This window comes from Vicugna pacos, unplaced genomic scaffold (assembly GCF_048564905.1).
Source record: "Vicugna pacos unplaced genomic scaffold, VicPac4 scaffold_15, whole genome shotgun sequence".
In the NCBI taxonomy this organism is placed as follows: domain Eukaryota; kingdom Metazoa; phylum Chordata; class Mammalia; order Artiodactyla; family Camelidae; genus Vicugna; species Vicugna pacos.
In genome coordinates this window covers 962,877-978,491 of record NW_027328736.1, presented here as the reverse complement: position 1 = coordinate 978,491, position 15,615 = coordinate 962,877, and positions in this window count along the sequence as shown.

Below are 15,615 nucleotides of genomic sequence, written 5' to 3'. Positions count from 1 at the left end.
CAGATGTTTCAACCACCAAACAAGTTACTTATGCACTTTGAAATAGTTACTTGGACTTCGTTGCTTCTCCTATCACCAGTTTCAAGAATCACACTTTGATCCCAGAAAAACCCTCTTGGAGCGAATTCTAACCTAGAGATATGTAATTTGAATAGATTCCTTCAACATGATATTCCGTGTTCCGTACATGTTACATGCATGACGGATTCGACAAACATGCATTCCTGTGTTGTGAGCATGTGGATTACTGATTTTTCATCCTCTATAAAAGGAATAATTTCATATAGACTCGTGTACACATTTTCACAAGCTTTCCCTAACACAAGTTTCGAATTCGTTCATTTTTCACAGAAGAATACTTCTGGAGTGTATTCAACCTAATAGATATATAATTTACATGAATTCCATCAACATGGCATTCCAGGTTCCGTACATGATACATGCATGACGGATTCGAGAAACATGCGTTTCTGAGTTGTGAGCATGTGGATTAGTGAACTTTCATCCACCAAAGAAGGCATATATTACACTTTGAAATATTTACTCTGACTTCATTAGTTTTTTGTATCACCAGGTTTTAAAATCGGACATTTGGCAGTAGAAAACACTCTTTGAGCGAATTCTCACCAATACACATGTAATTTACATTGTTTACATAACCATGGCATTCCGTATTCCGAACATGTTTCATGCATAACGGATTCCTCAAACATGCATTTCTGAGCTGTGATCATGCGCATGACAGATGTTTCAACCACCAAACAAGTTACTTATGCACTTTGAAATAGTTCCTTGGACTTCGTTGCTTCTCCTATCACCAGTTTCAAGAATCACACTTTGATCCCAGAAAAACCCTCTTGGAGCGAATTCTACCCTAGAGATATGTAATTTGAATAGATTCCTTCAACATGATATTCCGTGTTCCGTACATGTTACATGCATGACGGTTTCAACAAACATGCATTCCTGAGTTGTGAGCATGTGGATTACTGATTTTTCACCCTCTATAAAAGGAATAATTTCATATAGACTCGTGTACACATTTTCACAAACTTTCCCTAACACAAGTTTCGAATTCGTTCATTTTTCACAGAAGAATACTTCTGGAGTGTATTCAACCTAATAGATATATAATTTACATGAATTCCATCAACATGGCATTCCGGGTTCCGTACATGATACATGCATGACGGATTCGAGAAACATGCGTTTCTGAGTTGTGAGCATGTGGATTAGTGAACTTTCATCCACCAAAGAAGGCATATATTACACTTTGAAATATTTACTCTGACTTCATAAGTTTTTTGTATCACCAGGTTCTAAAATCGGACATTTGGCAGTAGAAAACACTCTTTGAGCGAATTCTCACCAATACACATGTAATTTACATTGTTTACATAACCATGGCATTCCGTATTCCGAACATGATTCATGCATCACTAATTCCTCAAATTGCATTTCTGAGCTGTGAACATGCACATGGCAGATATTTCAACCACCAAACAAGTTACTTATGCACTTTGAAATAGTTCCTTGGACTTCGTTGCTTCTCCTATCACCAGTTTCAAGAATCACACTTTGATCCCAGAAAAACCCTCTTGGAGCGAATTCTACCCTAGAGATATGTAATTTGAATAGATTCCTTCAACATGATATTCCGTGTTCCGTACATGTTACAGGCATGACGGATTCGACAAACATGCATTCCTGAGTTGTGAGCATGTGGATAACTGATTTTTCATCCTCTATAAAAGGAATAATTTCATATAGACTCGTGTACACATTTTCACAAGCTTTCCCTAACTCAAGTTTCGAATTCGTTCATTTTTCACAGAAGAATTCTTCTGGAGTCTATTCAACCTAATAGATATATAATTTACATGAATTCCATCAACATGGCATTCCGGGTTCCGTACATGATACATGCATGACGGATTCGAGAAACATGCGTTTCTGAGTTGTGAGCATGTGGATTAGTGAACTTTCATCCACCAAAGAAGGCATATATTACACTTTGAAATATTTACTCTGACTTCATAAGTTTTTTGTATCACCAGGTTCTAAAATCGGACATTTGGCAGTAGAAAACACTCTTTGAGCGAATTCTCACCAATACACATGTAATTTACATTGTTTACATAACCATGGCATTCCGTATTCCGAACATGTTTCATGCATCACGGATTCCTCAAACATGCATTTCTGAGCTGTGAACATGCGCATGACAGATGTTTCAACCACCAAACTAGTTACTTATGCACTTTGAAATAGTTCCTTGGACTTCGTTGCTTCTCCTATCACCAGTTTCAAGAATCACACTTTGATCCCAGAAAAACCCTCTTGGAGCGAATTCTACCCTAGAGATATGTAATTTGAATAGATTCCTTCAACATGATATTCCGTGTTCCGTACATGTTACATGCATGACGGATTCGACAAACATGCATTCCTGAGTTGTGAGCATGTGGATTACTGATTTTTCATCCTCTATAAAAAGAATAATTTCATATAGACTCGTGTACACTTTTTCACAAGCTTTCCGTAACACAAGTTTCGAATTCGTTCATTTTTCACAGAAGAATACTTCTGGAGTGTATTCAACCTAATAGATATATAATTTACATGAATTAGATCAACATGGCATTCCGGGTTCCGTACATGATACATGCATGACGGATTCGAGAAACATGCGTTTCTGAGTTGTGAGCATGTGGATTAGTGAACTTTCATCCATCAAAGAAGGCATATATTACACTTTGAAATATTTACTCTGACTTTATAAGTTTTTTGTATCACCAGGTTCTAAAATCGGACATTTGGCAGTAGAAAACACTCTTTGAGCGAATTCTCACCAATACACATGTAATTCACATTGTTTACATAACCATGGCATTCCGTATTCCGAACATGTTTCATGCATCACGGATTCCTCAAACATGCATTTCTGAGCTGTGAACATGCACATGACAGATGTTTCAACCACCAAACAAGTTACTTATGCACTTTGAAATAGTTACTTGGACTTCGTTGCTTCTCCTATCACCAGTTTCAAGAATCACACTTTGATCCCAGAAAAACCCTCTTGGAGCGAATTCTAACCTAGAGATATGTAATTTGAATAGATTCCTTCAACATGATATTCCGTGTTCCGTACATGTTACATGCATGACGGATTCGACAAACATGCATTCCTGTGTTGTGAGCATGTGGATTACTGATTTTTCATCCTCTATAAAAGGAATAATTTCATATAGACTCGTGTACACATTTTCACAAGCTTTCCCTAACACAAGTTTCGAATTCGTTCATTTTTCACAGAAGAATACTTCTGGAGTGTATTCAACCTAATAGATATATAATTTACATGAATTCCATCAACATGGCATTCCAGGTTCCGTACATGATACATGCATGACGGATTCGAGAAACATGCGTTTCTGAGTTGTGAGCATGTGGATTAGTGAACTTTCATCCACCAAAGAAGGCATATATTACACTTTGAAATATTTACTCTGACTTCATTAGTTTTTTGTATCACCAGGTTTTAAAATCGGACATTTGGCAGTAGAAAACACTCTTTGAGCGAATTCTCACCAATACACATGTAATTTACATTGTTTACATAACCATGGCATTCCGTATTCCGAACATGTTTCATGCATAACGGATTCCTCAAACATGCATTTCTGAGCTGTGATCATGCGCATGACAGATGTTTCAACCACCAAACAAGTTACTTATGCACTTTGAAATAGTTCCTTGGACTTCGTTGCTTCTCCTATCACCAGTTTCAAGAATCACACTTTGATCCCAGAAAAACCCTCTTGGAGCGAATTCTACCCTAGAGATATGTAATTTGAATAGATTCCTTCAACATGATATTCCGTGTTCCGTACATGTTACATGCATGACGGTTTCAACAAACATGCATTCCTGAGTTGTGAGCATGTGGATTACTGATTTTTCACCCTCTATAAAAGGAATAATTTCATATAGACTCGTGTACACATTTTCACAAACTTTCCCTAACACAAGTTTCGAATTCGTTCATTTTTCACAGAAGAATACTTCTGGAGTGTATTCAACCTAATAGATATATAATTTACATGAATTAGATCAACATGGCATTCCGGGTTCCGTACATGATACATGCATGACGGATTCGAGAAACATGCGTTTCTGAGTTGTGAGCATGTGGATTAGTGAACTTTCATCCACCAAAGAAGGCATATATTACACTTTGAAATATTTACTCTGACTTCATAAGTTTTTTGTATCACCAGGTTCTAAAATCGGACATTTGGCAGTAGAAAACACTCTTTGAGCGAATTCTCACCAATACACATGTAATTTACATTGTTTACATAACCATGGCATTCCGTATTCCGAACATGATTCATGCATCACTAATTCCTCAAATTGCATTTCTGAGCTGTGAACATGCACATGGCAGATATTTCAACCACCAAACAAGTTACTTATGCACTTTGAAATAGTTCCTTGGACTTCGTTGCTTCTCCTATCACCAGTTTCAAGAATCACACTTTGATCCCAGAAAAACCCTCTTGGAGCGAATTCTACCCTAGAGATATGTAATTTGAATAGATTCCTTCAACATGATATTCCGTGTTCCGTACATGTTACATGCATGACGGATTCGACAAACATGCATTCCTGAGTTGTGAGCATGTGGATAACTGATTTTTCATCCTCTATAAAAGGAATAATTTCATATAGACTCGTGTACACATTTTCACAAGCTTTCCCTAACTCAAGTTTCGAATTCGTTCATTTTTCACAGAAGAATACTTCTGGAGTGTATTCAACCTAATAGATATATAATTTACATGAATTCCATCAACATGGCATTCCGGGTTCCGTACATGATACATGCATGACGGATTCGAGAAACATGCGTTTCTGAGTTGTGAGCATGTGGATTAGTGAACTTTCATCCACCAAAGAAGGCATATATTACACTTTGAAATATTTACTCTGACTTCATAAGTTTTTTGTATCACCAGGTTCTAAAATCGGACATTTGGCAGTAGAAAACACTCTTTGAGCGAATTCTCACCAATACACATGTAATTTACATTGTTTACATAACCATGGCATTCCATATTCCGAACATGTTTCATGCATCACGGATTCCTCAAACATGCATTTCTGAGCTGTGAACATGCGCATGACAGATGTTTCAACCACCAAACAAGTTACTTTTGCACTTTGAAATAGTTCCTTGGACTTCGTTGCTTCTCCTATCACCAGTTTCAAGAATCACACTTTGATCCCAGAAAAACCCTCTTGCAGCGAATTCTACCCTAGAGATATGTAATTTGAATAGATTCCTTCAACATGTATTCCGTGTTCCGTACATGTTACATGCATGACGGATTCGACAAACATGCATTCCTGAGTTGTGAGCATGTGGATAACTGATTTTTCATCCTCTATAAAAGGAATAATTTCATATAGACTCCTGTACACATTTTCAGAAGCTTTCCCTAACACAAGTTTCTAATTCGTTCATTTTTCACAGAAGAATTCTTCTGGAGTTTATTCAACCTAATAGATATTTAATTTATATGAATTCCATCAACATGGCATTCCGGGTTCCGTACATGATACATGCATGACGGATTCGAGAAACATGCGTTTCTGAGTTGTGAGCATGTGGATTAGTGAACTTTCATCCACCAAAGAAGGCATATATTACACTTTGAAATATTTACTCTGACTTCATAAGTTTTATGTATCACCAGGTTCTAAAATCGGACATTTGGCAGTAGAAAACACTCTTTGAGCGAATTCTCACCAATACACATGTAATTTACATTGTTTACATAACCATGGCATTCCGTATTCCGAACATGTTTCATGCATCACGGATTCCTCAAACATGCATTTCTGAGCTGTGAACATGCGCATGACAGATGTTTCAACCACCAAACAAGTTACTTATGCACTTTGAAATAGTTCCTTGGACTTCGTTGCTTCTCCTATCACCAGTTTCAAGAATCACACTTTGATCCCAGAAAAACCCTCTTGGAGCGAATTCTACCCTAGAGATATGTAATTTGAATAGATTCCTTCAACATGATATTCCGTGTTCCGTACATGTTACATGCATGACGGATTCGAGAAACATGCGTTTCTGAGTTGTGAGCATGTGGATTAGTGAACTTTCATTCACCAAAGAAGGCATATATTACACTTTGAAATATTTACTATGACTTCATAAGTTTTTTGTATCACCAGGTTCTAAAATCGGACATTTGGCAGTAGAAAACACTCTTTGAGCGAATTCTCACCAATACACATGTAATTTACAATGTTTACATAACCATGTCATTCCGTATTCCGAACATGATTCATGCATCACGAATTCCTCAAATTGCATTTCTGAACTGTGAACATGCACATGACAGATATTTCAACCACCAAACAAGTTACTTATGCACTTTGAAATATTTCCTTGGACTTCGTTGCTTCTCCTATCACCAGTTTCAAGAATCACACTTTGATCCCAGAAAATCCCTCTTGGAGCGAATTCTACCCTAGAGATAAGTAATTTGAATAGATTCCTTCAACATGATATTCCGTGTTCCGTACATGTTACATGCATGACGGATTCGACAAACATGCATTCCTGAGTTGTGAGCATGTGGATAACTGATTTTTCATCCTCTATAAAAGGAATAATTTCATATAGACTCGTGTACACATTTTCAAAAGCTTTCCTAACACAAGTTTCGAATTCGTTCATTTTTCACAGAAGAATACTTCTGGAGTTTATCCAACCTAATAGATATTTAATTTACATGAATTCTATCAACATGGCATTCCGGGTTCCGTACATGATACATGCATGACGGATTCGAGAAACATGCGTTTCTGAGATGTGAGCATGTGGATTAGTGAACTTTCATCCACCAAAGAAGGCATATATTACACTTTGAAATATTTACTCTGACTTCATAAGTTTTTTGTATCACCAGGTTCGAAAATCGGACATTTGGCAGTAGAAAACACTCTTTGAGCGAATTCTCACCAATACACATGTAATTTACATTGTTTACATAACCATGGCATTCCGTATTCCGAACATGTTTCATGCATCATGGATTCCTCAAACATGCATTTCTGAGCTGTGAACATGCGCATGACAGATGTTTCAACCACCAAACAAGTTACTTATGCACTTTGAAATAGTTCCATGGACTTCGTTGCTTCTCCTTTCACCAGTTTCAAGAATCACACTTTGATCCCAGAAAAACCCTCTTGGAGCGAATTCTACCCTAGAGATATGTAATTTGAATAGATTCCTTCAACATGATATTCCGTGTTCCGTACATGATACATGCATGACGGATTCGAGAAACATGCGTTTCTCAGTTGTGAGCATGTGGATTCGTGAACTTTCATCCACCAAAGAAGGCATATATTACACTATGAAATATTTACTCTGACTTCATAAGTTTTTTGTATCACCAGGTTCTAAAATCGTACATTTGGCACTAGAAAACCCTCTTTGAGCGAATTCTCACCAATACCCATGTAATTTAAATTGTTTACATAACCATGGCATTCCGTATTCCGAACATGTTTCATGCAACACGGATTGCTCAAACATGCATTTCTTAGCTGTGAACATTCGCATGACAGATGTTTCAACCACCAAACAAGTTACTTATGCACTTTGAAATAGTTCCTTGGACTTCGTTGCTTCTCCTATCACCAGTTTCAAGAATCACACTTTGATCCCAGAAAAACCCTCTTGGAGCGAATTCTACCCTAGAGATATGTAATTTGAATAGATTCCTTCAACATGATATTCCGTGTTCCGTACATGTTACATGCATGACGGATTCGACAAACATGCATTCCTGAGTTGTGAGCATGTGGATAACTGATTTTTCATCCTCTATAAAAGGAATAATTTCATATAGACTCGTGTACACATTTTCACAAGCTTTCCCTAACTCAAGTTTCGAATTCGTTCATTTTTCACAGAAGAATACTTCTGGAGTGTATTCAACCTAATAGATATATAATTTACATGAATTCCATCAACATGGCATTCCGGGTTCCGTACATGATACATGCATGACGGATTCGAGAAACATGCGTTTCTGAGTTGTGAGCATGTGGATTAGTGAACTTTCATCCACCAAAGAAGGCATATATTACACTTTGAATTATTTACTCTGACTTCATAAGTTTTTTGTATCACCAGGTTCTAAAATCGGACATTTGGCAGTAGAAAACACTCTTTGAGCGAATTCTCACCAATACACATGTAATTTACATTGTTTACATAACCATGGCATTCCGTATTCCGAACATGTTTCATGCATCACGGATTCCTCAAACATGCATTTCTGAGCTGTGAACATGCGCATGACAGATGTTTCAACCACCAAACAAGTTACTTATGCACTTTGAAATAGTTCCTTGGTCTTCGTTGCTTCTCCTATCACCAGTTTCAAGAATCACACTTTGATCCCAGAAAAACCCTCTTGGAGCGAGTTCTACCCTAGAGATATGTAATTTGAATAGATTCCTTCAACATGTATTCCGTGTTCCGTACATGTTACATGCATGACGGATTCGACAATCATGCATTCCTGAGTTGTGAGCATGTGGATAACTGATTTTTCATCCTCTATAAAAGGAATAATTTCATATAGACTCCTGTACACATTTTCAGAAGCTTTCCCTAACACAAGTTTCTAATTCGTTCATTTTTCACAGAAGAATTCTTCTGGAGTTTATTCAACCTAATAGATATATAATTTATATGAATTCCATCAACATGGCATTCCGGGTTCCGTACATGATACATGCATTACGGATTCGAGAACATGCGTTTCTGAGTTGTGAGCATGTGGATTAGTGAACTTTCATCCACCAAAGAAGGCATATATTACACTTTGAAATATTTACTCTGACTTCATAAGTTTTATGTATCACCAGGTTCTAAAATCGGACATTTGGCAGTAGAAAACACTCTTTGAGCGAATTCTCACCAATACACATGTAATTTACATTGTTTACATAACCATGGCATTCCGTATTCCGAACATGTTTCATGCATCATGGATTCCTCAAACATGCATTTCTGAGCTGTGAACATGCGCATGACAGATGTTTCAACCACCAAACAAGTTACTTATGCACTTTGAAATAGTTCCTTGGACTTCGTTGCTTCTCCTATCACCAGTTTCAAGAATCACACTTTTATCACAGAAAAACCCTCTTGGAGCGAATTCTACCCTAGAGATATGTAATTTGAATAGATTCCTTCAACATGATATTCCGTGTTCCGTACATGATACATGCATGACGGATTCGAGAAACATGCGTTTCTGAGTTGTGAGCATGTGGATTAGTGAACTTTCATCCACCAAAGAAGGCATATATTACACTTTGAAATAGTTACTCTGACTTCATAAGTTTTTTGTATCTCCAGGTTCTAAAATCGGACATTTGGCAGTAGAAAACACTCTTTGAGCGAATTCTCACCAATACACATGTAATTTACATTGTTTACATAACCATGGCATTCTGTATTCCGAACATGATTCATGCATCACTAATTCCTCAAATTGCATTTCTGAGCTGTGAACATGCACATGACAGATATTTCAACCACCAAACAAGTTACTTATGCACTTTGAAATATTCCCTTGGACTTCGTTGCTTCTCCTATCACCAGTTTCAAGAACCACACTTTGATCCCAGAAAAACCCTCTTGGAGCGAATTCTACCCTAGAGATATGTAATTTGAATAGATTCCTTCAACATGATATTCCGTGTTCCGTACATGTTACATGCATGACGGATTCGACAAACATGCATTCCTGAGTTGTGAGCATGTGGATAACTAATTTTTCATCCTCTATAAAAGGAATAATTTCATATAGACTTGTGTACACATTTTCACAAGCTTTCCCTAACTCAAGTTTCGAATTCGTTCATTTTTCACAGAAGAATACTTCTGGAGTGTATTCAACCTAATAGATATATAATTTACATGAATTCCATCAACATGGCATTCCGGGTTCCATTCATGATAGATGCATGACGGATACGAGAAACATGCGTTTCTGAGTTGTGAGCATGTGGATTAGTGAACTTTCATCCACCAAAGAAGGCATATATTACACTTTGAAATATTTACTCTGACTTCATAAGTTTTATGTATCACCAGGTTCTAAAATCGGACATTTGGCAGTAGAAAACACTCTTTGAGCGAATTCTCACCAATACACATGTAATTTACATTGTTTACATAACCATGGCATTCCGTATTCCGAACATGTTTCATGCATCACGGATCCCTCAAACATGCATTTCTGAGCTGTGAACATGCGCATGACAGATGTTTCAACCACCAAACTAGTTACTTATGCACTTTGAAATAGTTCCTTGGACTTCGTTGCTTCTCCTATCACCAGTTTCAACAATCACACTTTGATCCCAGAAAAACCCTCTTGGAGCGAATTCTACCCTAGAGATATGTAATTTGAATAGATTCCTTCAACATGATATTCCGTGTTCCGTACATGTTACATGCATGACGGATTCGACAAACATGCATTCCTGAGTTGTGAGCATGTGGATTACTGATTTTTCACCCTCTATAAAAGGAATAATTTCATATAGACTCGTGTACACATTTTCACAAGCTTTCCCTAACACAAGTTTCGAATTCGTTCATTTTTCACAGAAGAATACTTCTGGAGTGTATTCAACCTAATAGATATATAATTTACATGAATTCCATCAACATGGCATTCCGGGTTCCGTACATGATACATGCATGACGGATTCGAGAAACATGCGTTTCTGAGTTGTGAGCATGTGGATTAGTGAACTTTCATCCACCAAAGAAGGCATATATTACACTTTGAAATATTTACTCTGACTTCATAAGTTTTTTGTATCACCAGGTTCTAAAATCGGACATTTGGCAGTAGAAAACACTCTTTGAGCGAATTCTCACCAATACACATGTAATTTACATTGTTTACATAACCATGGCATTCCGTATTCCGAACATGTTTCATGCATCACGGATTCCTCAAACATGCATTTCTGAGCTGTGAACATGCGCATGACAGATGTTTCAACCACCAAACTAGTTACTTATGCACTTTGAAATAGTTCCTTGGACTTCGTTGCTTCTCCTATCACCAGTTTCAAGAATCACACTTTGATCCCAGAAAAACCCTCTTGGAGCGAATTCTACCCTAGAGATATGTAATTTGAATAGATTCCTTCAACATGATATTCCGTGTTCCGTACATGTTACATGCATGACGGATTCGACAAACATGCATTCCTGAGTTGTGAGCATGTGGATTACTGATTTTTCATCCTCTATAAAAAGAATAATTTCATATAGACTCGTGTACACTTTTTCACAAGCTTTCCGTAACACAAGTTTCGAATTCGTTCATTTTTCACAGAAGAATACTTCTGGAGTGTATTCAACCTAATAGATATATAATTTACATGAATTAGATCAACATGGCATTCCGGGTTCCGTACATGATACATGCATGACGGATTCGAGAAACATGCGTTTCTGAGTTGTGAGCATGTGGATTAGTGAACTTTCATCCATCAAAGAAGGCATATATTACACTTTGAAATATTTACTCTGACTTTATAAGTTTTTTGTATCACCAGGTTCTAAAATCGGACATTTGGCAGTAGAAAACACTCTTTGAGCGAATTCTCACCAATACACATGTAATTCACATTGTTTACATAACCATGGCATTCCGTATTCCGAACATGTTTCATGCATCACGGATTCCTCAAACATGCATTTCTGAGCTGTGAACATGCACATGACAGATGTTTCAACCACCAAACAAGTTACTTATGCACTTTGAAATAGTTACTTGGACTTCGTTGCTTCTCCTATCACCAGTTTCAAGAATCACACTTTGATCCCAGAAAAACCCTCTTGGAGCGAATTCTAACCTAGAGATATGTAATTTGAATAGATTCCTTCAACATGATATTCCGTGTTCCGTACATGTTACATGCATGACGGATTCGACAAACATGCATTCCTGTGTTGTGAGCATGTGGATTACTGATTTTTCATCCTCTATAAAAGGAATAATTTCATATAGACTCGTGTACACATTTTCACAAGCTTTCCCTAACACAAGTTTCGAATTCGTTCATTTTTCACAGAAGAATACTTCTGGAGTGTATTCAACCTAATAGATATATAATTTACATGAATTCCATCAACATGGCATTCCAGGTTCCGTACATGATACATGCATGACGGATTCGAGAAACATGCGTTTCTGAGTTGTGAGCATGTGGATTAGTGAACTTTCATCCACCAAAGAAGGCATATATTACACTTTGAAATATTTACTCTGACTTCATTAGTTTTTTGTATCACCAGGTTTTAAAATCGGACATTTGGCAGTAGAAAACACTCTTTGAGCGAATTCTCACCAATACACATGTAATTTACATTGTTTACATAACCATGGCATTCCGTATTCCGAACATGTTTCATGCATAACGGATTCCTCAAACATGCATTTCTGAGCTGTGATCATGCGCATGACAGATGTTTCAACCACCAAACAAGTTACTTATGCACTTTGAAATAGTTCCTTGGACTTCGTTGCTTCTCCTATCACCAGTTTCAAGAATCACACTTTGATCCCAGAAAAACCCTCTTGGAGCGAATTCTACCCTAGAGATATGTAATTTGAATAGATTCCTTCAACATGATATTCCGTGTTCCGTACATGTTACATGCATGACGGTTTCAACAAACATGCATTCCTGAGTTGTGAGCATGTGGATTACTGATTTTTCACCCTCTATAAAAGGAATAATTTCATATAGACTCGTGTACACATTTTCACAAACTTTCCCTAACACAAGTTTCGAATTCGTTCATTTTTCACAGAAGAATACTTCTGGAGTGTATTCAACCTAATAGATATATAATTTACATGAATTCCATCAACATGGCATTCCGGGTTCCGTACATGATACATGCATGACGGATTCGAGAAACATGCGTTTCTGAGTTGTGAGCATGTGGATTAGTGAACTTTCATCCACCAAAGAAGGCATATATTACACTTTGAAATATTTACTCTGACTTCATAAGTTTTTTGTATCACCAGGTTCTAAAATCGGACATTTGGCAGTAGAAAACACTCTTTGAGCGAATTCTCACCAATACACATGTAATTTACATTGTTTACATAACCATGGCATTCCGTATTCCGAACATGATTCATGCATCACTAATTCCTCAAATTGCATTTCTGAGCTGTGAACATGCACATGGCAGATATTTCAACCACCAAACAAGTTACTTATGCACTTTGAAATAGTTCCTTGGACTTCGTTGCTTCTCCTATCACCAGTTTCAAGAATCACACTTTGATCCCAGAAAAACCCTCTTGGAGCGAATTCTACCCTAGAGATATGTAATTTGAATAGATTCCTTCAACATGATATTCCGTGTTCCGTACATGTTACAGGCATGACGGATTCGACAAACATGCATTCCTGAGTTGTGAGCATGTGGATAACTGATTTTTCATCCTCTATAAAAGGAATAATTTCATATAGACTCGTGTACACATTTTCACAAGCTTTCCCTAACTCAAGTTTCGAATTCGTTCATTTTTCACAGAAGAATTCTTCTGGAGTCTATTCAACCTAATAGATATATAATTTACATGAATTCCATCAACATGGCATTCCGGGTTCCGTACATGATACATGCATGACGGATTCGAGAAACATGCGTTTCTGAGTTGTGAGCATGTGGATTAGTGAACTTTCATCCACCAAAGAAGGCATATATTACACTTTGAAATATTTACTCTGACTTCATAAGTTTTTTGTATCACCAGGTTCTAAAATCGGACATTTGGCAGTAGAAAACACTCTTTGAGCGAATTCTCACCAATACACATGTAATTTACATTGTTTACATAACCATGGCATTCCGTATTCCGAACATGTTTCATGCATCACGGATTCCTCAAACATGCATTTCTGAGCTGTGAACATGCGCATGACAGATGTTTCAACCACCAAACTAGTTACTTATGCACTTTGAAATAGTTCCTTGGACTTCGTTGCTTCTCCTATCACCAGTTTCAAGAATCACACTTTGATCCCAGAAAAACCCTCTTGGAGCGAATTCTACCCTAGAGATATGTAATTTGAATAGATTCCTTCAACATGATATTCCGTGTTCCGTACATGTTACATGCATGACGGATTCGACAAACATGCATTCCTGAGTTGTGAGCATGTGGATTACTGATTTTTCATCCTCTATAAAAAGAATAATTTCATATAGACTCGTGTACACTTTTTCACAAGCTTTCCGTAACACAAGTTTCGAATTCGTTCATTTTTCACAGAAGAATACTTCTGGAGTGTATTCAACCTAATAGATATATAATTTACATGAATTAGATCAACATGGCATTCCGGGTTCCGTACATGATACATGCATGACGGATTCGAGAAACATGCGTTTCTGAGTTGTGAGCATGTGGATTAGTGAACTTTCATCCATCAAAGAAGGCATATATTACACTTTGAAATATTTACTCTGACTTTATAAGTTTTTTGTATCACCAGGTTCTAAAATCGGACATTTGGCAGTAGAAAACACTCTTTGAGCGAATTCTCACCAATACACATGTAATTCACATTGTTTACATAACCATGGCATTCCGTATTCCGAACATGTTTCATGCATCACGGATTCCTCAAACATGCATTTCTGAGCTGTGAACATGCACATGACAGATGTTTCAACCACCAAACAAGTTACTTATGCACTTTGAAATAGTTACTTGGACTTCGTTGCTTCTCCTATCACCAGTTTCAAGAATCACACTTTGATCCCAGAAAAACCCTCTTGGAGCGAATTCTAACCTAGAGATATGTAATTTGAATAGATTCCTTCAACATGATATTCCGTGTTCCGTACATGTTACATGCATGACGGATTCGACAAACATGCATTCCTGTGTTGTGAGCATGTGGATTACTGATTTTTCATCCTCTATAAAAGGAATAATTTCATATAGACTCGTGTACACATTTTCACAAGCTTTCCCTAACACAAGTTTCGAATTCGTTCATTTTTCACAGAAGAATACTTCTGGAGTGTATTCAACCTAATAGATATATAATTTACATGAATTCCATCAACATGGCATTCCAGGTTCCGTACATGATACATGCATGACGGATTCGAGAAACATGCGTTTCTGAGTTGTGAGCATGTGGATTAGTGAACTTTCATCCACCAAAGAAGGCATATATTACACTTTGAAATATTTACTCTGACTTCATTAGTTTTTTGTATCACCAGGTTTTAAAATCGGACATTTGGCAGTAGAAAACACTCTTTGAGCGAATTCTCACCAATACACATGTAATTTACATTGTTTACATAACCATGGCATTCCGTATTCCGAACATGTTTCATGCATAACGGATTCCTCAAACATGCATTTCTGAGCTGTGATCATGCGCATGACAGATGTTTCAACCACCAAACAAGTTACTTATGCACTT